This window comes from Phascolarctos cinereus, unplaced genomic scaffold (assembly GCF_003287225.1).
Source record: "Phascolarctos cinereus isolate Bilbo 61053 unplaced genomic scaffold, phaCin_HiC Scaffold_4;HRSCAF=312, whole genome shotgun sequence".
Taxonomy (NCBI): domain Eukaryota; kingdom Metazoa; phylum Chordata; class Mammalia; order Diprotodontia; family Phascolarctidae; genus Phascolarctos; species Phascolarctos cinereus.
In genome coordinates this window covers 591,876,397-591,896,126 of record NW_027555847.1, presented here as the reverse complement: position 1 = coordinate 591,896,126, position 19,730 = coordinate 591,876,397, and the positions used below count along the sequence as shown (strand labels likewise).

The 19,730-nt window shown below is 36.1% G+C and overlaps 1 protein-coding gene across 3 annotated transcripts in view; it reads right to left on the bottom strand.

The window, feature by feature from the left end:
- Positions 1-19,730, bottom strand: part of VPS13B (vacuolar protein sorting 13 homolog B) — a 1,028,583-nt gene that overhangs the window by 884,091 nt on the left and 124,762 nt on the right. The gene's annotated exons all lie outside the window — the stretch shown is intronic.

Below are 19,730 nucleotides of genomic sequence, written 5' to 3'. Positions count from 1 at the left end.
ACCATAAAACATGAAATAATAAAACAAGAGAACTGCCCAGAACATTAAATTCCAATTAAAGGAATTCATAAGAGTACCTCCCCCTAAAAAAAAATCAAAGGTTACAAACCCCAAGACTCATACTAGTTAAATTTAACAATTCAACTATGAAATAATAAATTTTGCAAGCGATCAAGAGAAAGACCATTAAATACAAAAGAAAGAAAATTTAAATAACATTTGCAGATAACAAAAAGTCAAAAGTCACAGCTAACTCAAGGGATAAGAGAAACAGCATTGAAAAATATCTCAATACACTACAACACAGGGACTGATTACAATAAGATTTTTAATCCATTAAGAACTTTTTATCTAATATGAAGTCTAATTTTATACAAAGAAAGTTAATAAGATGAATATAAAGTCTTATACTTAGGTTCAAAACCATCATTTTCACAAAACCAATATCAGGAAGGCAAGACTAAAACATAGTTTATCTGAGGCCTAATATAAGTCAAGAAATGTAATAGAGCAATCAAGGAAGCTAATGCAATGTTAAACTACACTGAGTAAAGTGTAGTGTCAGGACTAAAGAGGTGATATCACAACTAAATTGTGCTCTGGTCACACTAATCTAATCTAGAGTAGAGTATTCAGTTATGGATATAACATTTTAGAAAGGATAATAACAAGATCAAACGTGTCTAGAACAGGGAGATTAAGGCTGTAAATTGGTTCGATATAATGCAATATGAGTATGAGTTAAAAAATAGGCAAATAATCATTAATGTGAAAATATATTTAATAGGAATGTATGCATAGCTTCTATCAAATTGTGCGCGCTGTCTTGGGGAGGGAGGTGTAGAGAGAGGGGAGAAAAATTTAAAACTCAAAAGTTTATGGAAGTGATTGCTGATAAATCAAAATAAATGAATTTAAAAAAAGACTTAGTTCAAAAAATAAGGCATAAGCAAATATTTAGCCTAAAAAAATGGGGGAAGGGAGCAAGATAGCTAAGTATTTGAAGGGCTATCACATAGAAAAGGGATTAGATGTGTTCTCCTTGACACCAGAAGACAGAACTAGGAGCAACTGGTTGAAGCTGCAAGGTGCAAGTTTATTCTTGAGATAAAGAAATACTCTCTACCAACAAAACAGCTACAAAAAAATGGATCTGGTTCCTTTGGAAAATAATGAGTACTCCCTTAACTACATATTTTTAATACTAATTTTTTTAATTTTCAGTTCCAAATTCTCTCCTTCCCTTCAGCCCCTTCCCCATCCATTGAGAAGGTGAACAATATGATATCCATTATACATGTAAAGTCATGCAAAATATATTTCCATCTTAGTCATGATGCAGGGGGGAAAAAAGCAAGAAAAAAATTTAAAATGAAAAAATATGCTTCAATGTGCACTCAAAGTTCATCAGTTCTCTTTCTGGATGTGGGCAGTATTTTTCATCACAAGTCCTTTGGAAATGTAGACCACTATATTGATGAGAGTATCTTTCACAGTTGATCATCATTACAACATAACTGTTATTGTATACAATGTTCTCCTGGTGCAGCTCACTTCACTTTGTATCATCCACATTAGCCTTCTCAGGTTCTTCTAAAATCATTCCCTTCATCTTCTTACATCAGAATAGTATTCCATCACAATCATACACCACAATTTATTAAGTCATTCCTCAATTAATAGGCATCCTCTCAACTTCCAATTCTTTTTTTTTTACTTGTTTTGAGTTATCAACAATCACTTCCATAAGCTTTGGAGTTTTAAATTTCTCTTCCCCTCCCTCTCCACTTCCCTCTCCCCTAGATGGCACGCAATCTGATATAGGCTATACATATACATTTCTATTAAACATATTTTCACATTAGTCATGCTGTAAGGAAGAATTAGAACCAACAGGAGGAACCACAAGAGAAAACAAAACAAAACGAAGAAAAAAATAGAGCAAATAGTATGCTTTGATCTGCATTCAAACACTTCTCTGGATGTGGATAGCATTTTCCATCATGAAACTTTTGGAGGTGTCTTAGATCCTTGCATTGCTGAGAAGACCTAAGTCTATCAATGTTAGTCATGCACAACATGGCTGTTACCATGTACAACATTCTCCTGGTTTTGCTTACTTCATTCAGCCTCAGTTTATATAAATCTTTCCAGGTTTTACTCAAATCTGCTTGGTCATAATTTCTTATAGCATAATAGTATTCCATTACATTCATATACGACAACTTGTTCAGCCATTTCCCAACTGATGTGCATCCCCTCAATTTCCAATTCTTTGCCAGCACAAAAAAAGAACTGCTATACATACTTTTGTACATGTGTGTCTTCTTACCATTTTTATGATTTCTTTGGGATACAGCCCTAGAAGTGCTATTGCTGGGTCAAAGAGTATGCACATTTTTATAGCCCTTTGGGCATAGTTCCAAATTGTTCTCCAAAATGGTTGGATCATTTCACAACTCCACCAACACGTATTAGTGTTCCAATTTTCCAACATCTTCTCCAACATTTATCATTGTCCTGTTTTGTTATGTTAGCAGACCACACCCCAGCATGTCAGTGGGAGGCAGTACCAATAAATACAGGTCAGTGACCACAACCCCGGGGCAGGAGCAGACCTATGACATTCCCTCCCCTTACCCCTGTGCCCCCGGTGCAAAACCAAGCCCTCGTAGGCCTGGCACAGCTCCAAGTGAGTGACCAAGACCCCCGAGGCCCAGCATAGAAACAGGCCACCACACAGACTCTGATGCAACACCAGGCAAGTAGCCAGGCACATAACCAGCTCCACTTCTTTTCCCTCCCATGGGCCCAGGGTATCACCAGGCCAACCGAGGGTCCCAGAACAGCAACAGGTGAGTGGCCAGGCCCCCTGTGGGTGCCAGTGCAGTAGCAGGAGGGCAGGCAGGCCCCCAACGCAGCCCCAGTACAGCACCAGAACTGTGGTGAGCCTCAGCACAGCACCAGATGAGTAGCCATGCCCCCCACGGCACCTATACAACATCAGGCAAGCAGTGAGGGCTTGTAGCTCCTGGCACAAAAAGCGTGGGAGAGTGTCCCATGCCCCCTCCTCCCAGGAGCAGAGTTCAACTTTAAAAGTAACAAAATAGGTTGGAAAAAAAATAAGTAAAAAAAAGAACCTAACCATAGATAGCTATTATGGTGACAGGGAAGATCAAAACACAAACTGAAAAGGTGGCAACAATGTCAAAACAACAATACGCAAAGCTCCCAGAAGAAAAAATGTGAATTGGTCTCAGGTCCAAAAAGAACTCCTTAAAGAGCTCAAAAAAGACTCTAAAAATCAAATAAAAGAGGTAAAAGAAAAATTGGGAAAAGAAATGAGAATGCAAGAGAATCATGAAAAAAGAGTCAATGGCTTGATAAAGGAAGCACAAAAATAGAAAAAGATACATAACAATTTACTGAAGAAAACAACTCCTTAAAAAGTAGAATTGGCCAAATGGAAAAGGAAGTAAAAAAGGTGACTGGAGAAAATAATTCCTTAAAAATCAGAACTGGACAACTGGAAGCTAAGGACTCCATGAGACATCAAGAATAAACAAAATCAAAAGAATGAAAAAAATAGAAGAAAATGTGAAGTATCTAATTGGAAAAACAATTGACCTGGAAAATATGTCCAAAAGAGACACTTTAAGAAATATTAGACTACCTGAAAGCTATGATCAAAAAAAGGACCCAGACATCACACTTCAAGAAATTATCACAGAAAACTGCCCTGATATCCTAGAACCATGGCGTAAATAGACATTTAAAGAATCCACAGATCAAGTCCTGAAAGAGAATCCAAAATGAAAATGAGCAGGAACATTACAGCCAAATTCCAGAGCTCCCAGGTCAAGGAAATAATATTGCAAGAAGCAAGAAAGAAACAATTCAAATACCAGAGAGGCACAGTCAGGAATACAAAGGATTTAGCCGCTTCTACATTAAAGAATTATAGGGCATAGAATATGATATTCTGGAAGTGAAAAGGGCTAGGATTACAACCAAGAATCACTTACCCAGTGAAACTGAGCATAATCCTTCAGGGGAAAAAATGGTTGTTCAATGAAATAGGACTTTCAAGCATTCCTAATTAAAAGACCAGAGCTCAATGAAAAAAACTGATTTTCAAAATAAGATTCAAGAGAAACATAAAAAGGTTAAAAGGAAAAAGAAAACACAAGGGACTCATGAAGGCTAAACTGTTTGCATCCCTACACAGACAGATGATACTTGTAACTCTTAAGAACTATATTGTTATTAGTGCAATTAGAAGGATTACACATAAAAAGAGGATGTGAAGGTGACTTTGATGAGATGATATTAAAAAAAACTATAAGGTGAGAAAGAGGATTACACTGGGAGCAGAAGGAAGGGAGAGGTATAATAAATTATCTCACATGAAGAGGTGTGAAAAGTCCTATTATGGGGGTAGAGAAGGTTATCACTTGAACTTTACTCTCATCAGAACTGCCTCAAAGAGGGAATAACATACACAATTAGCTGGGTGTAGAAATCTATCTTACCCTACAGGGAGGAAAGGAAGTTAAAAAAAGATGCAATGGGGGCAGGTTGGTAGATGCAGTATTAAGAAGTAAAACACTGGTGAGAAGGGAAAGGGTGAAAGGAGAGAAGGATAAATTGGAAGAAAAAGTAGATGGGGGGAATGCACAGTTAACAATCATAACTGTAAATGTGAACAGAATGAACTCACCCATAAAACAGAAGTGGATAGTAGAGTGGATTAAAAACCAGAATCTTACAATATATTGTTTACAAAAAACACACTTGAAGCAGAGAGACACACACTGAGTAAAGGTAAGGGGCTAGAGCAGAATCTATCACGCTTCAGCAAAGTAAAAAAAAAAAAAAGCAGGGGTAGCAATCATAATAACAGACAAAGCAAAAGCAAAAATAGGTCTAAAGCGATTAGGAAGGAAACTACATCTTGCTCAAAGTTACCACAATGAAATAATGTCACTACAAAACATATATGCACCAAGTGGTATAGCATCCAAAATCTTAAAGAAGAAATTAAATGAGTTACAGGAGGAAATAGACAATAAAACTAGACTACTGGAGGACCTCAACTTTCCCCTCTCAGAACTATAAATCTAATCTCAAAATAAATAAGAAAGAAGTTTAAGGAGGTGAACAGAATTTTTAAAAAGTTAGATACTAAATGTGGATAGAAAAGAATATACTTTTTTCTCAGTGGTACATAGGACCTACACCAAAACTTACCAAGCATTAGGGCATAAAAACATCACAATCAAATGCAGAAAGGCAAAAATATTACATGTATCCTTTTCAGATCATAATGCAATAAAAATTATACTCAATAAAGGGCAGTGGAAAGACAAAAATTAATTGGAAACTAAATAATCTAATCCTAAAGAATGAGTTGGTCAAAGAACAAATTATAGAAACAACCAATAATTTCTTTAAAGATAATCACAACCAAATACGTTTAATAAGAATGTATATGTAAAGCCTATATCAGAATGCTCACCATGTTGGGGAGGGAGATGGGAAAGGAGGAATAGAAAATTTGAAACTCAAAAGCTTGTGGAAGTGATTGTTGAAAATTAAAAATAAATTAATTGATTTAAAACAGAGAGAGAGAGAAAGAGAGAATAAATGAATCTTTCCTTAAAATGATAAATAGTATATCTAAAACCATCAGCAAGGTTTATCTGTAATGCACATAAGCTAGAAGCCTTCCCAATAAGATCAGGGGTGAAGCAAGCATGCCCATTATCACCACTATTATTCAATACTGTACTAGAAATATTAGCTATATAGCAATAAGAGAAGAAAAAGAAACTGAAATCAGAATAGGCAATGAGAAAACAAAATTATCATTCTCTGTAGATGATATGACAGCATACTCACAGAATCCTAAAGAATCAACTAAAAGGTTACTGAAACAATTAAAAACTTTAGCAAAGTTGTAGGATATAAAATAAACCCACACAAATTATCAGCACTTCTATATATCAACAACAAAGCCAAGCAGCAAGAAACAGAAAGAAAAATTCCATTTAAAATACTGTAGACAATATAAAACAGCGGGGAGACTACCTGCCAAGACAAACCCAGGAACTATATGAACACAATTACAAAATGCTTTTCACATGAAAAAAATCAGATCTAAACAACTAGAAAAACACCAATTGCTCCTAAGTAGGCCAGCCAATATATTAAAAATTATAATCCTAATTAATTTACTTATTCAGTGCCATACCAATCAAACCACCAAAAAAACCTAGAAAGCTAAAAGAAATAATAACAAAATTCATCTGGAAGAAGAAATGGTCAAGAGTATCAGGGAATTAATGGGGGAAAAAAATGCAAAGGAAAGTGGCCTGGCCATGCCAGATCTCAAACTATCTTATGAAGTGATAATCATCAAAAGTATCTGATATTGACTGAGAAGTAGAGTGGTAGATCAGTGGAATAGATTAGGTACAAAAAACACAGTAGTAAACGACTAAAGTAACCTAATGTTCGAAAAACCCAAAGACCCCAGTTTCTGATACAAGAACTTACTATTTGACAAAAACTGCTGAGAAAACTGGAAAACAGTATGGCAGAAACTAGGTATAGAGCAATATCGCACATAGTATAGAAAAAATAAGATCAAAATGGGTACATGATTTAGACATGAAGTGTGATACCATAAACAAATTAGGAGAGGAAGGAATAGTTTACCTGTCAGATCTATGGAGAAGGGAAGAATTTTATGACCAAACAAGTGACAGAGAGCATTACAAAACGTAAAATGGATAATTTTGATTATGTTAAATTGCAAAGTTTTTGCCCAAATAAAATCAAAGAAACCAAGATTAGAAAGAAAGCAGAAAACTGGGAAACACTTTTTATATCAAGTGTCTCTGATAAAAGACTTTATCAAATAAATAGAGAACTATCAGATTTATAAGAATATAAGTCATTCCCCAAATAATAAATGGTAAGGATATGATCAGCCAGTTTTCAGATGAAGAAATCAAAGCTATCTATAGTCAAGTGAAAAAATGCTCTAAATCATTACTGATTAGAGAAATACAAATTGAAACAACTTTAGTTATTACCTCACACTTATAAAACTGCCTAATAAGACAGAAAAGATAAATGTCGGAAAGGATTTGGGAAAACTGGGACAGTGACAGAGATGTAAACTGAACTAACCATTTTGGACAGCAACTTGAAACTATGCCCAAAGGGCAATCAAACCATACCCTCTGATCCAGCAATACCACTACTAAGTCTGTATCCCAAAGATATCAAAAAAAGGATGGGGGGACAGGATGTGTTTGCACAAAAATATTTATAGCTCCTCTTTTTGAGGCAGCTAAGAATTGGAAATTGAGGGGATGCCCATGAACTGGGGAATGGCTGAACAAGTAGTTGTATATGAATGTAACGGAATACTATCATGCTATAAGAAATGACAAGCAGGATGATTTCAGAAAAACCTATAAAGACCTACATGACTGATGCAAAGTGAAATAAACAGAACCAGAATATTATACACAGTAATAGCAATATTATATGAAGATCAACTATGAATGACTTAGCTATTCTCAGCAATACAATGATCCAAAACAATTCCAAAGAACTAAGGATGAAAAATGTTATCCACATCCAGAGAAAGAACAGAATGGAGATCAAAGTATACTATTTTCATTCTGTGTTTGTGTATGTGTGTTTTTTTTTCTTTTGGTCTGTTTCTTCTTTCACAACATGACTAACATGGAAATATGTTTCACATGACTGCACAAATATAATTTACTCTATTAAACTGCTTGTCTTAGGGAAGGGAGAGGTGAGGGAGGGAAAAAATTTAGAACTCCAAAATTTTTAAATGAAAGTTAAAATTGTCCCTACATGTAATTGGAAATAAAATACTATTTTTAAAAAGAGTAAGGATTATCTATAAATGGAAAGGTTTTCCACATGTACCTGTCTGCAAATAACATTATACATATTTCTTGTGTTTGACAATATTAAGTCTCAATGAAAATGAAAGTCATTCAGGAGTTCAGTGTAACAATCCAAACTGAAAAATCAAGTAGATACTGATTATAATCAGTCACTCAACAAGTACTCATTAAGGCCCTAATATGCACCCAGAACAATGCTAAAAGCAGAGACATAAAAAAAGGAAAAGAAGGAGCTCACAGTTTAATATGGAAGACAACATGCAAATAACTATGTAGAAACAAGATATATACAGTAGAAACTGGAGACACTTAATGGAGAGAAGTTGCTAGTATCAATAAGGATTAGGCAAAGCTTATGGTAAAAAGTGAGGATTTTAAGGAAGCTAGAAAAGCCAGGCAGAGACCAGGAGGGAGAGAATACTAGACATGTATGACATCCAGTGAAAATGCACAGAGTTGGAAGATGGATTATTTTGTGTGGAGACCAGCAAAGAGGTCAATGTCATTAGAGAGCAGGACACATTGAGGGGAGAGGGAGCAAGGTATAAGAAGACTAGAAAAGTAGAAGGAAGCCAAGTTATGAAGAGTTTCAATTCCAAAAACAGTATTTTACATTGTTCCTGGAGATGAAATAGAACCATCAAAGTTTACTGAAACAGGGGTGAGGGAAGAAGGGTATGGATGACATGTTCAGACTTATGCTTTAGGAAGATTATTTTGATAGCGGAGTGGAGGATGGACTGGAGGAGGCAGAAAAATGTGACAGGTAGACCAACTAGCAGGCTAGTGCAGTAGTACAGATATGAGGAGATGAGGGCCATCACAATGATGAAATCTGTGTCAAAGGAGAGGTGCACTGGAGAAATGTTACAAAGGTAAAATTGACAGGCCTTGGTAACAGAATGGATATGGCAGAGGTGAAAGAGAGTGAGGACTAAAAGATGACAGCTAATTTGCAAGAGTAGGGGACTGGGAAGATGGCAGTGTTCTCAACTGTAAATGGAAAGTGAGGAAGAGACAGGAGCTTTGATGAAAAGATAACGAGTTCAGTTTTGGATATATTGAGTTAGAGATGTCTAATAAATAACTGGAGATGCGAAACTAGAGGTAAGGAGAAATGAAAAGTGCTGGTAAGTGGATTTGAGAATCATCTACAGAGAAATGATCACTGAATTCATGGGAGGTGATTGGGAAATCCCAAGAAAATAGCACAGTGAGTCACTTTTCCAGCCCGGGTCAGCACAGGGAAACAAAGAGGTCTGTACCCACTATGGACAAGGTCTGGCCAGGTGTACACTACACAGAGCATCCCAGAGGTCATGAAATGTAACCAAGGATAAAATATGGCTTCATAGCAGTACTGGAGTGACTTCATGTAGACTGAAGGAAGAAGTAACAACAGACACCTTTTTTGCTTACTGCACAGATGAAGGTCACAGATTCAGGATGGAAAGAAAAGGAAACTTGCATCTAAAAGTACTGTTCTAGCATAAGGAGTGGTTGCAGAACCTAGGCAACAGACTGAGAAAAAAACAAATTCAGCAGCAAGCAGTAGCAGTGTGGCTCACCCCCCCAGGAGTGGGGGGGGGTCTTATTTCCAGCTTTGAGTCCAATCTGAAGCCTACAAAGGAATAACCATGGTAGAAATCCTAGACCACAACGAAGCCTATAGTTCTGTCACTCTGAACCAGCGTAGCTTTATATGATTGAGCTTTACATTATCATGACTGAGTCCATCAGTGCCTACTGTTGCTCAGATCCAAACCCAGTTCAGGAACTTGCAGGGCTCAAAGCAATGAGCAGCCATCAAACTTTGTCCTAGATCAGACACTTTGGGAGCACTGAAAGTTTGCAGGTCCCCCAGCCTGAGCTGTCCCTGAATCAACATAACACTCAAAATCCCAAGTAAGCAGCAACAGGACCAGCCAAGACCTTCCCTCCAGAAGTTCACAGAGCCTGACCCAAATGTAAAGTCCAGAGACAGAAAGCAGACTGAATGAACAAAGAAAAAAAGAATTCCACTATAAATAAGCTACCGTGGTAACAGAAATTCTCTAAACACAAACCCAGAAGAAGAGAATGATTCTAAAACATCTAAAGCAAAGCCTCAAAGAAAAATACAGTTTGGGTACAAATTCAACTAGAATTCCTAGAAGAGAAGAAGCAAGAATTCTTTTGTTGCTTTTTTTTAAGCTACAAAATCTTTTTTTCTTTTTTTTTTTTTTAATAAAAGAGAGCACTAGTGGGAAAAAATTGGAAAAGAAATAACAGCTGTGGGAAAAAAGAATTGGAGAGGGAATTAATTGCTTGGCACAAAAGGTATATATATTTGTTGCCCAAGCAACAAATTCCCTGAAAAAATAAAAGGGACTAGAATGAAGCCTATGACTCCATGAAACAAAAAAAATAACAAAGTCAAAAGACAGAAAAAAATATAAGAAAATGTAAAGTATCTCATAGCAAAAACAAATGACCTGAAAAACAGATAAAGGACCAACATTTTAAGAATCTTTTTACTACTTAACACTATGCTTCCTAAAAAAAGAACTAGATATCACACTTCAAGAAATCTTAAAAAGAAACTGTATATACCTATATGTATCTGAAGGCAAAGTAGAAGTAGAAAGGATATGCCAGTCACCTACTGAAAGAAACCATAAAATGAAAATTCCCAGGAATATTATCATCAAAATCTAGCTCCTCAAGGTCAAAGAAAAATACTGCAAACAGCCTGAAATAAAAGAATTCAAATACCAAGGAGCCACAGTCAGACTCACAACAGACTACATCATTATCTTGTAATAGGAAACCTCATCAACAGCAAACTCATCATCTTATGAGACTGCATCATCTTTGGTACTCACAACTCATTAGTACCCTTAGTATCTTCTGCCTCTCTAACTATTAACAGGTGGAAAGTGAAGCAACTAATTCCTCCCAAAGCCTCCACTTAAAGAGGACTTGAAAGTCAGTCAGTCCTTTATTTCCCATGAGCTGCAGCTCTCTGACTAGTCTCTATCATGCCCCCACAATGGGTAACTTCTTCCACATGTGCACTCCCTTCCCACCTATTCAGCTTCCTTTTTGATCATAAGCTCCTTAAGGCAAGAACTCTCTTTTTTCTTATTTGTATCACCAATGCTTACCATAGTGCCTGACATATAGTAGACGCTTAATAAATATTTACCAACTGACTGACACATGATTTAGTTGTCATCACTATAAAGTGAAAAACTTGAGATATGATATTTCAGAAGGCAAAGGATATAGGCTTACAGTCAAGAATAACATAACAAGCAAATCTGAGTATAATCATACCAGGAGAAAAATGGATCATTAATGAAATAGAAGATTTTCAAGCATTCCGGATGAAAAGATAAGGGCTATGTTGAAACTCTGAAGTTCAAACATAGACTAGAAACATAAAAAGGTAAACATGACTTGACAACTGTATGGCACTCAACAAGGATAAACTGCTTACATTCTAATGTGTGAATATGATATGTGTCCCCTCTGAATGCTAGAATCATCAGGGGTCACAGACAGTCTAATAGACAACAGGCCTGGGAATATTTCTGTTATGTCTTGATAATGTTAAAAGAAGAATGGGGAGGGGGGCATTTGAAGAAGAGGGAGGACAGAAGCAGTACACTAGATAAGGAAAGGGAGAGGAAGACTAAAGAAATTATTTCACATTATCAGGATGCCCAAGTACAGCTCTATACGAAGAAGGAGTAAGGGAAAGGGGGAACTGATGACATCTGAACCTACTCTAGTTTGAAATGGTCAAAAGAGGAAAGAATACATGCACACATAGACAGGTGAACAAAAAATACATTTTACTCAACAGGAAAATAGGAGGGAAAGCGGGGGGAGGGCACAAAGGGAGATTAAGGGAGGGATAAATTCTAAGCAAAACAAACTAACAAAAGATGCATAAACATTTTTATAGTTAGTTTTGAGGTGTTAAAGAATCGGAATCTGAAGGGGTTCCTGTTAAATGGGGAATGGCTGAAAAAAGTCATGGTATATAAATGTGCTGGAATATTATTATAAGAAATTATGAAAAAGGTGCTTTCAAGGAAACTTGAAAAGACATGGATGATGGGATGCAGAAATAAATGAGCAAAAATAGAACAATTTATACAACGACAGTAATATCAACAAGGTATACAACTTTGAAAGATTTAAGAATTCTCATCAGTCTAATGGTGAAAAACTCAGTTCAGAATGAGAAATGGGTGTTTTTGTATATGTATACGTGTATAATACTTAGGTATATGTGTGTCCATGTATACACACATATATTCATACATATTTACAAAGATTCTTTTTTTCTTTTCAACATTTACCAATGTGGAAATTTATTTTGACTTTACATGTTTATAATGACAGTTTTTTCCATTCTCAATTAAGAGGAAAGGAAGGAGAAAGAGAAGAAATTTTGCTCACTGAAAAAAAAATTTTTAAGTTTTATTTTTTAAATAGCTCATTGGTAATTAAGGAGAGAGAAGTTTCAGAGTTGAATGATGAGGACAGAAACCAGACTCTTGAAAATTCAGAGAGAGAGAGAGAGAGAGAGAAAAGGAAGTAAAGGCATCCATCACAGACAGCTTTCTCAAGGAGTTCAGACACAATAGGAAGGAGAGAGAAAGGAAAACAGCTAGCAAGAATGGATGGATGGATCAAGTGTTTTTGAAGATGGGAGACATCTGAGCATGTTTATAAGCAGCAGGGAGCTTATAAGTTCATAAGCAGATATAAGACAGAGAGAATCTGAAGATATGTGAGAGAGTGGGGATATAGAAAGACCAATATGCTAGAGAAGACATTATGAAATGGAATCACTTGTGCATGTACAGGGTTTACCTTGGCAAGGAGGTCTATTTCATTATGTGAGATGGGTGGAGGAGGTAGTTCCAGAGGACATCTAAATCATATGAGATGAGGAAGGGAAAAGGAAAAGCTCTCAGTAAATAGCCTCAGTTTTTGTCAGTGAAATATGAGGTAAGGGTTTTGGCTAAGAGGTTGAGGGAAAAGAGATCAAAAGGAGATCTGAGAAGGGATAAAAAGTTTGGGGTAATGAGTCAACTTGGAAGTGGTAAAAAGATTTGTCTTTGCCACAATGAGGAGTGAATAGAGATTATGTAATCAACGTGTAATGACTATTATTAGGATACTTTCAAGATTTTTCTTCATCTTTTTTCAGCATGTAAGTAGCAATAAAAGCAATGGGATGATGAAAACAGTCCAAGGCTGAAGTATAGTGGGAGAAGACTGGCAAAAAGAGAAGGAGGCAAAGGACTCAAGAGATTAGGACAGCACAGAGTTGAACTGGCTCATGAAGAGGTAAAGATGCAGATGGAAGGAGATTATAACCAGGAGTGACAGCCTGGGAAAGAACTGAGGGGTTCAGGGATTAGAGGGCACAGTAAGGACAAAAAACAAGGTTAGAAATTGCAAGGAAGAAGGAGAGACAGAATGACAACAGATTATGAACAAAGAAGGGAATTTCATAAACATGAAATTGAGACATTTCATGGCTGATGGCAAGATCAAAGGTAAGATGAACTCTATATGTAGCTATGGTGGGGTGAAGGGGTAGGTGATGGGAAATGAACAAATTGAAGAACTGAGAAATCAGTGTGCTTGTGGGTACATATGCATTTTGAAGTCCCTTAGTATAAGGGAAGGAGCTGAAGAAGAAAGAATATGAAACATACACTGAAATCAGTGACAAAAGAAGGGGAGTATCCTGGAGAAGAGTATACAAAAGTTACCGAAATTTTGATAGGATGGTAAATATAAACTGAATGAACCTCAAAGAAGGTGAAATTCACCAACTGACAATAAAAGAGTGGAGAACTTAAACGTGGCAGTGGGGAGTACGGTATTCTACTGCAATCAGTAATCGGGGGAAATGAGTAAAAGTGCAAACCAGTGCTGGAAAAAGTGGTCATAAAAGGGTTGTCATTAGAAGGGTACCCTGCTTGAGTAAGAGTCAAAAGATGAAAGGAGTGAGAAAGGAAAAGATTTAAGATGAAAGAAAATCTGTATATATCACTTAAATGTACATTAAGTGAAAATTGCAATATTCAGTCAATCAAGTTAATATATTAGTACATCTTGGACAAACATTATAGATAGACCCAGTATTGAACAAGAGGATAGCTGTGGGCTAGATCATATTAGAGAAACTGCATGATGCTTTTTCAATGTTACTACATATTGCCCTGCTGCAAAATCACATTTTTAATGTCAATATTCTTCTGGAAATGCAACATGGTTTTAAATCATGAAAAGCTACTATCTCAGAAGAATCAAAATAACAATATGAAGTTAATATGCATGGTAAGTATAAGCAGGCTGCAACATATTACCCATGAGGGCTTGCTTCCCCATGAAAAGTGTTGTTGTTTTTGTTGTATATTTATTTATTTGCCCTTGAGAGACTGTAAACACCATGAAGCCAGGAGCTATATTTTAATATCTAGTATAGTGTTTTGCACATAGTAAAGCCGTAAAAATCATTGTTTGTGAATAAACAAAGTTAAGCTGGCATATTTAAGGATATGCTTGATAAAGATATCAATTATTTTTTCAGTATTTTAATAAACACTGTCATATATCATGTTTATATAATAGTACATATTAAGGTGACAGCATTACTTTGAACAGATAAACCAAGTCTTTCTCTGATCAGATGTGGAGAGGGGATAGAAGAACTAGACAAAGTAGAAAGCTGCTACTATTTCTTAGAAATTACTATGGATGCTTTTTAACAATGACAAACATTCCCTTCTCCAGTAGGGGGAGCTCATGAACTGGGTGCCTAGGACCTCATTTCTTCCCTGATTAAAGGCATAACTTGTTTGTTTGCTGGTTTGTTTGTTTGTGAGAGAACCAGGAGTGCTTCAGTAATGAAGGTAATAAATTCTCCTTTTCCCTCCCCCTCCCCAAGGCTGTCCTCTTATAGGGTTAAATTCAGTAAATGTCTAAAATAGAACTCGGTATCTTCCTACCACCATCCACTCCTCCTCCAAACTTTCCTATTTCTGTCAAGGGAACCATCATCCTTCCAGTCTCCCAAGTTCACAATTTCAGATCCTCCTCAATTGCTCACACTCCCTCACCCCACATATGCAATCAGTTGACAAATTTTATCATTTCTGCTCTACATTTTTTTTTTTTGCATTTTTCCTTTCTCACTCCACATTCAACCACTACCTTAGTTCAGGAACTCACCTAGACTATTGCAATGGCCTCCTAATTGGTGTCCCTGCCTCAAATCTCTCTTTACTCTAATCTGTCCTCCTCAGAGTGATTTTCTTTACATGTGGGCCTGACCAAGTCAGTGTTCTACTCAATAAACTCTTAATAGCTCCCTATTACTACTAAGGTAAAATACAAATACCCCTGTTTAGCTTTTAAAGCATGTCGCACTCTGGAAAGTAAAAATTCTCTACCCATTTGGTGTTCTCCTAAATCGATGCTTTGTTTATAATATTCTAGGACTAACTGCAATAAGCAGAATATAATCTATAATTATCTCTATGGGTGAATGAATGAATCTGTTAATAAATATTCAAGGCAAACATTTTATTGCAAGAAAAATTACTTTTTAAATAATTAATAAATAACAAATATACCTAGATATTCTATATTCTAGTCTTTCTGTTAGATTTTGCGACCTCACATGGGATCTGCAACTGAAATCATTCAAGAAAATCTGCCTGTTTCCTTTCATATTTTCATCAAGGATACCCCTGACCATTTTCCTTTAAGTTTACTGGTAAATAGAAAGTAGATATATAGTAAGTAGTTGATGTTGTCCCCTTAATGAATATGATCCAGAATTTTTGTCTCATTATTTGTCATCTTCTTCTCTTTCATATTCTTCTAAAATGATACTTCAACACTATTAGAATTGTCTCAATTCCAGCCTGGATTTATTTTCCATACATAATTGGTTTATTCTATCTGTTCTCTTCATCTTTTTTAGTTCAAATTTCACTGAGGTACTTAAAGTCTAAGAGGTTATACTGCAAATTTTAACGAAAATGGTTTGTTTCAGAAATGCTGACAGATCTGTTCCATTTTATATCTGTTTACTGTTCTTCCCAGCAGAAACTTGGGACACTACTCATAAAACCATCAGGCTCTAATAGATGGACAGATATCTTGCCAGGGTTCATCCAGGTTTTCATCTCATTTCCCAAACATCTCCAGCCCATGCTGCTACGCAAGCACGGCTTCCCTCTTTCTAGGACCCCTTTACCTGTTGTGTACCCTCATTAAAATGCAAGCTCTTTGAAGAGAAAGACTGTCTTGTTTATAGTTAACTACCCAAGTACTTAGCATAAAGTGTGGCACCAAATAAGCACTTACTAAATGCTTTATTTTTCTATCTACCTGTCCTCATTTCAAGTTCATCTATAAGTACTCTCTAAATGATCTGGATTAATTATGTCTTGGGCAAAGATTTCTTCAGATTCATTCTCCCATGCCTAACCCTCATCTACTCCTCACTATTTTGTGAAGTATTATTATTTGCAATTTTCTACCCTCCTCTTCCATAATGTTCCGCAGATGACTTTTTATTTTAAAATATTGGTGTCTTTTGGCTATCATGTTCTCCAGTTGGCAAGAATATCAAATGTTTTCTAAGGCAGTTGTTTATAGCAATTAAACTTCAGTAAGAAATGGTAATAGTCTGTGTTGATGTGGTTTTTTTTTTATCCATTAACTTATTTGAGTAAGCTGGAGCTAGTGCAATTACAAAAAAGTGTCTTCTTATCTTTAACCTTTCTTCTCATTTCATATCGATTTTAATCTTAGTTCTAACTAGTCAAACAGTCTGCCTGCACAAAGAGAGCTGCAGAGTAGCAAAAATGGGGGGAAATCACTAAATCAGAACTCAGAAGACCTGGTTTTGAATTTTATTTTTGTCACTTTTACTACTATGGTAATCTTTCAGGTCTCTACAGCTTAGTTTCCTGATCTATAAAGTGAAAAAGATGAACTGAGGCCACTGTGGTCTCTTGCAGCCCAAAACTAAGGTTCTTATGAAATAACTCCCACATCTTTAATCAACACTTTCCTATATATTAAATTAGGAGTTATTTCATTTGTGGGATAGTGTTTAGGCGGCTCTTTGTCTAGACGCAGAGTTTCCCAAACTAGATGATACCGCCCCTAGGGGGCACTGAAATGATTCAGGGGGATTCGCAGGTGCAATTGGGTGGTGTTGAATAAAAACAAGGTGGCGGTGGAAGCATAAAAAAAGAAGAGAAGAAAATTTTGGAAATTCATTCATATGTTTCATCTGTTGTGCAACATAGTTAAAGTTATTTCCCAAATGAACACACAAAACGCAAGTTATAACCAATCAGTGGTCAAGTCTGCCAACAGGTCTTAACAAGCAAGTGTTGGCAAGCAAACAGGTAGCACAGTACAGCATGCATCAGCAGTAATGTGTGCACGTAATGACTTGTTTACAATACAATATTACATGGTTACATGACACAATATTGCATCATCAAAATTTCACCAAAAGAAACCCCCACAAATTTACAATAAATTATTAAATTTAAGATGCATCCTTTTAAAAAAAAATTATTTTTTTGAAATGACATAAATTTCAAAAAAAATCATTAAAGGATTAAAGAAAATAGATTTCCAGGGGGGAGCTGAGTGATTTTTTTCTTTTTGAAAAGGGGGCAGTAGGCCAAATAAGTTGGGAACCTCTGGTCTAGAGCTTTTCCTCATTGTTGTTGTTGTTTCTTCCTCCCCCTCCCCCTCCCCCTCCTCCTCCCCCTCCTCCTCTTCCTCCTCCTCCTCCCCCTTCTTCTTCTTCTTCTTCTTCTTCTTCTTCTTCTTCTTCTTCTTCTTCTTCTTCTTCTTCTTCTTCTTCTTCCTCCTCCTCTCCTCCTCCTCCTCCCAGCTAGGCAATGGGGTTTTAAGTGACTTGCCCAGAGTCAAACAGCTAGGAAGTGTTGTGTGTCTGAGGCCAGATTTGAACTCAGGTCCTCCTGAATCCAAGGCCTGTGCTCTACTTACTGCACCACTTAGCTGCTCCTCCTCATTCTTCTTAAAGTATCAATGATAGAAAGATGTAAGGCTTTGGGGTAGTCCATAAGCATTTACTCTTTTTCATTTATTAATTTCAAACATAGTGTTCCCTGACCATGCCTATGCCTAATTTTGGACTGACATCAGTAAATATCAATATGTATGGTAACTTGGTTTGCAGGATCTTGCCAGGTTCCCAAAAGAGTTTCTTTATGTTCTACAACACTGTGCACAAGATGCAATTACCTTAATGACAGCCTTTTAGCTTAAGCTTCTCCTAAGCACTTAAAGGGAAAATGCCCAAGTATGTCATGAAATGATGTTTCTTTTAAGCACACGGTAAAACCAATTCCACCAATTCTTTTGTTTACCTCTCCAAGAAAGCAAATAATGTTATATATGACATAAAAAATCTGAGCTTCTCAAATGGAAAACTCGTAAATAACTTACCCTTTAAAATGGCAGCATGGACCTATAACTGTCATATGTATACACGTGATAAAATGGTTAATTCCAGCAGGACTCTTCTTGAGAAAACAGACGCAGAGTCCAGTATATGGGAAAAAGCACTAGTAACCTGGGAAAAGTTGTATGAACTGATGCAGAACGAAGTGCACAGAATTCAAAGAATAATTCATACATTAACAATATTGTAAAGAAAAACAACTAAAAAACTTAAGAACTCTGATCAGTGCAATGATCAAACATAAATTTAGAGGACTAGTGATAAAACACAGTACTCACCTCCTGAGAGTAAAGTGATGAACTCAACAAACAAAATGAGATACATAATTTTGGGTATCATGAATATGGGGATTTATTTTGCTTGAATTTACATATTAATCACAAAGGTTGTGTTTTTATTTTTCTGATTTGGCTGGGAGTGTGGGAGAGGGAATAGGGAAGGGAAGACAGGGGCTAGTAACAGGGTTGTGAAACTGAAAAGGAAAAGAAAAGAACAGAGGCTCACTGCAACCTCTGAAAAAAAGCTTATTCAAGAAATGAAGAGAACAGAAAGTTAGTAAGAAACAGACAAAGCAGAATGGCTTTGAAAACAGCCTGATGAATTTGTTGTATTCTTTGAGGGAGAAGCAAGTTGTAAGCACTGCAGATTCATAGCTACACTCTTTCTGTACTGCTCTGCAAATAGAAATGCTCATCTTAATTGAGATGTCAGTTAAAAAGAAAAAGCACTAGTAGTCATAGAATCTAAGTTCAAATCCTGACTTTGTCATTTAATACTTTTTAAGGCCTTAAATAAGTGACTTTAATACCCTAGTCTTAAGTTTATGCATTTTTAAAATTAAGTGATTAATTTAGATGATTTCTGGGGTCACCTTACACTTTTAAATCCTATGACTCTACTGTATAATATAATGAGGAATGGACTATTTTTCTGGTATGTAAAATAAAAGACTCAGATTACATGACTTCTAAAGTCTTTCCAGCTCTAAAATTTAAGAAGTCTCATTATTACTGCATATTCTGTCTATCCAAAAGGCACAAAATTTCCAGAACACATATAGTTTACTGATATATAAAGGTTTCATTTTAAAACCTGAAATCACAGCAGAAACTCTTAAACATATGCAACAGAATGTAATGAAAGATTCAACATCCATGGAATTGCCAAAAATTGACAAAAAGAATTAATTAAAATGACCTAACCATATTTCACAAAGAATTAGGGCAAAAACCCAGAAGGTA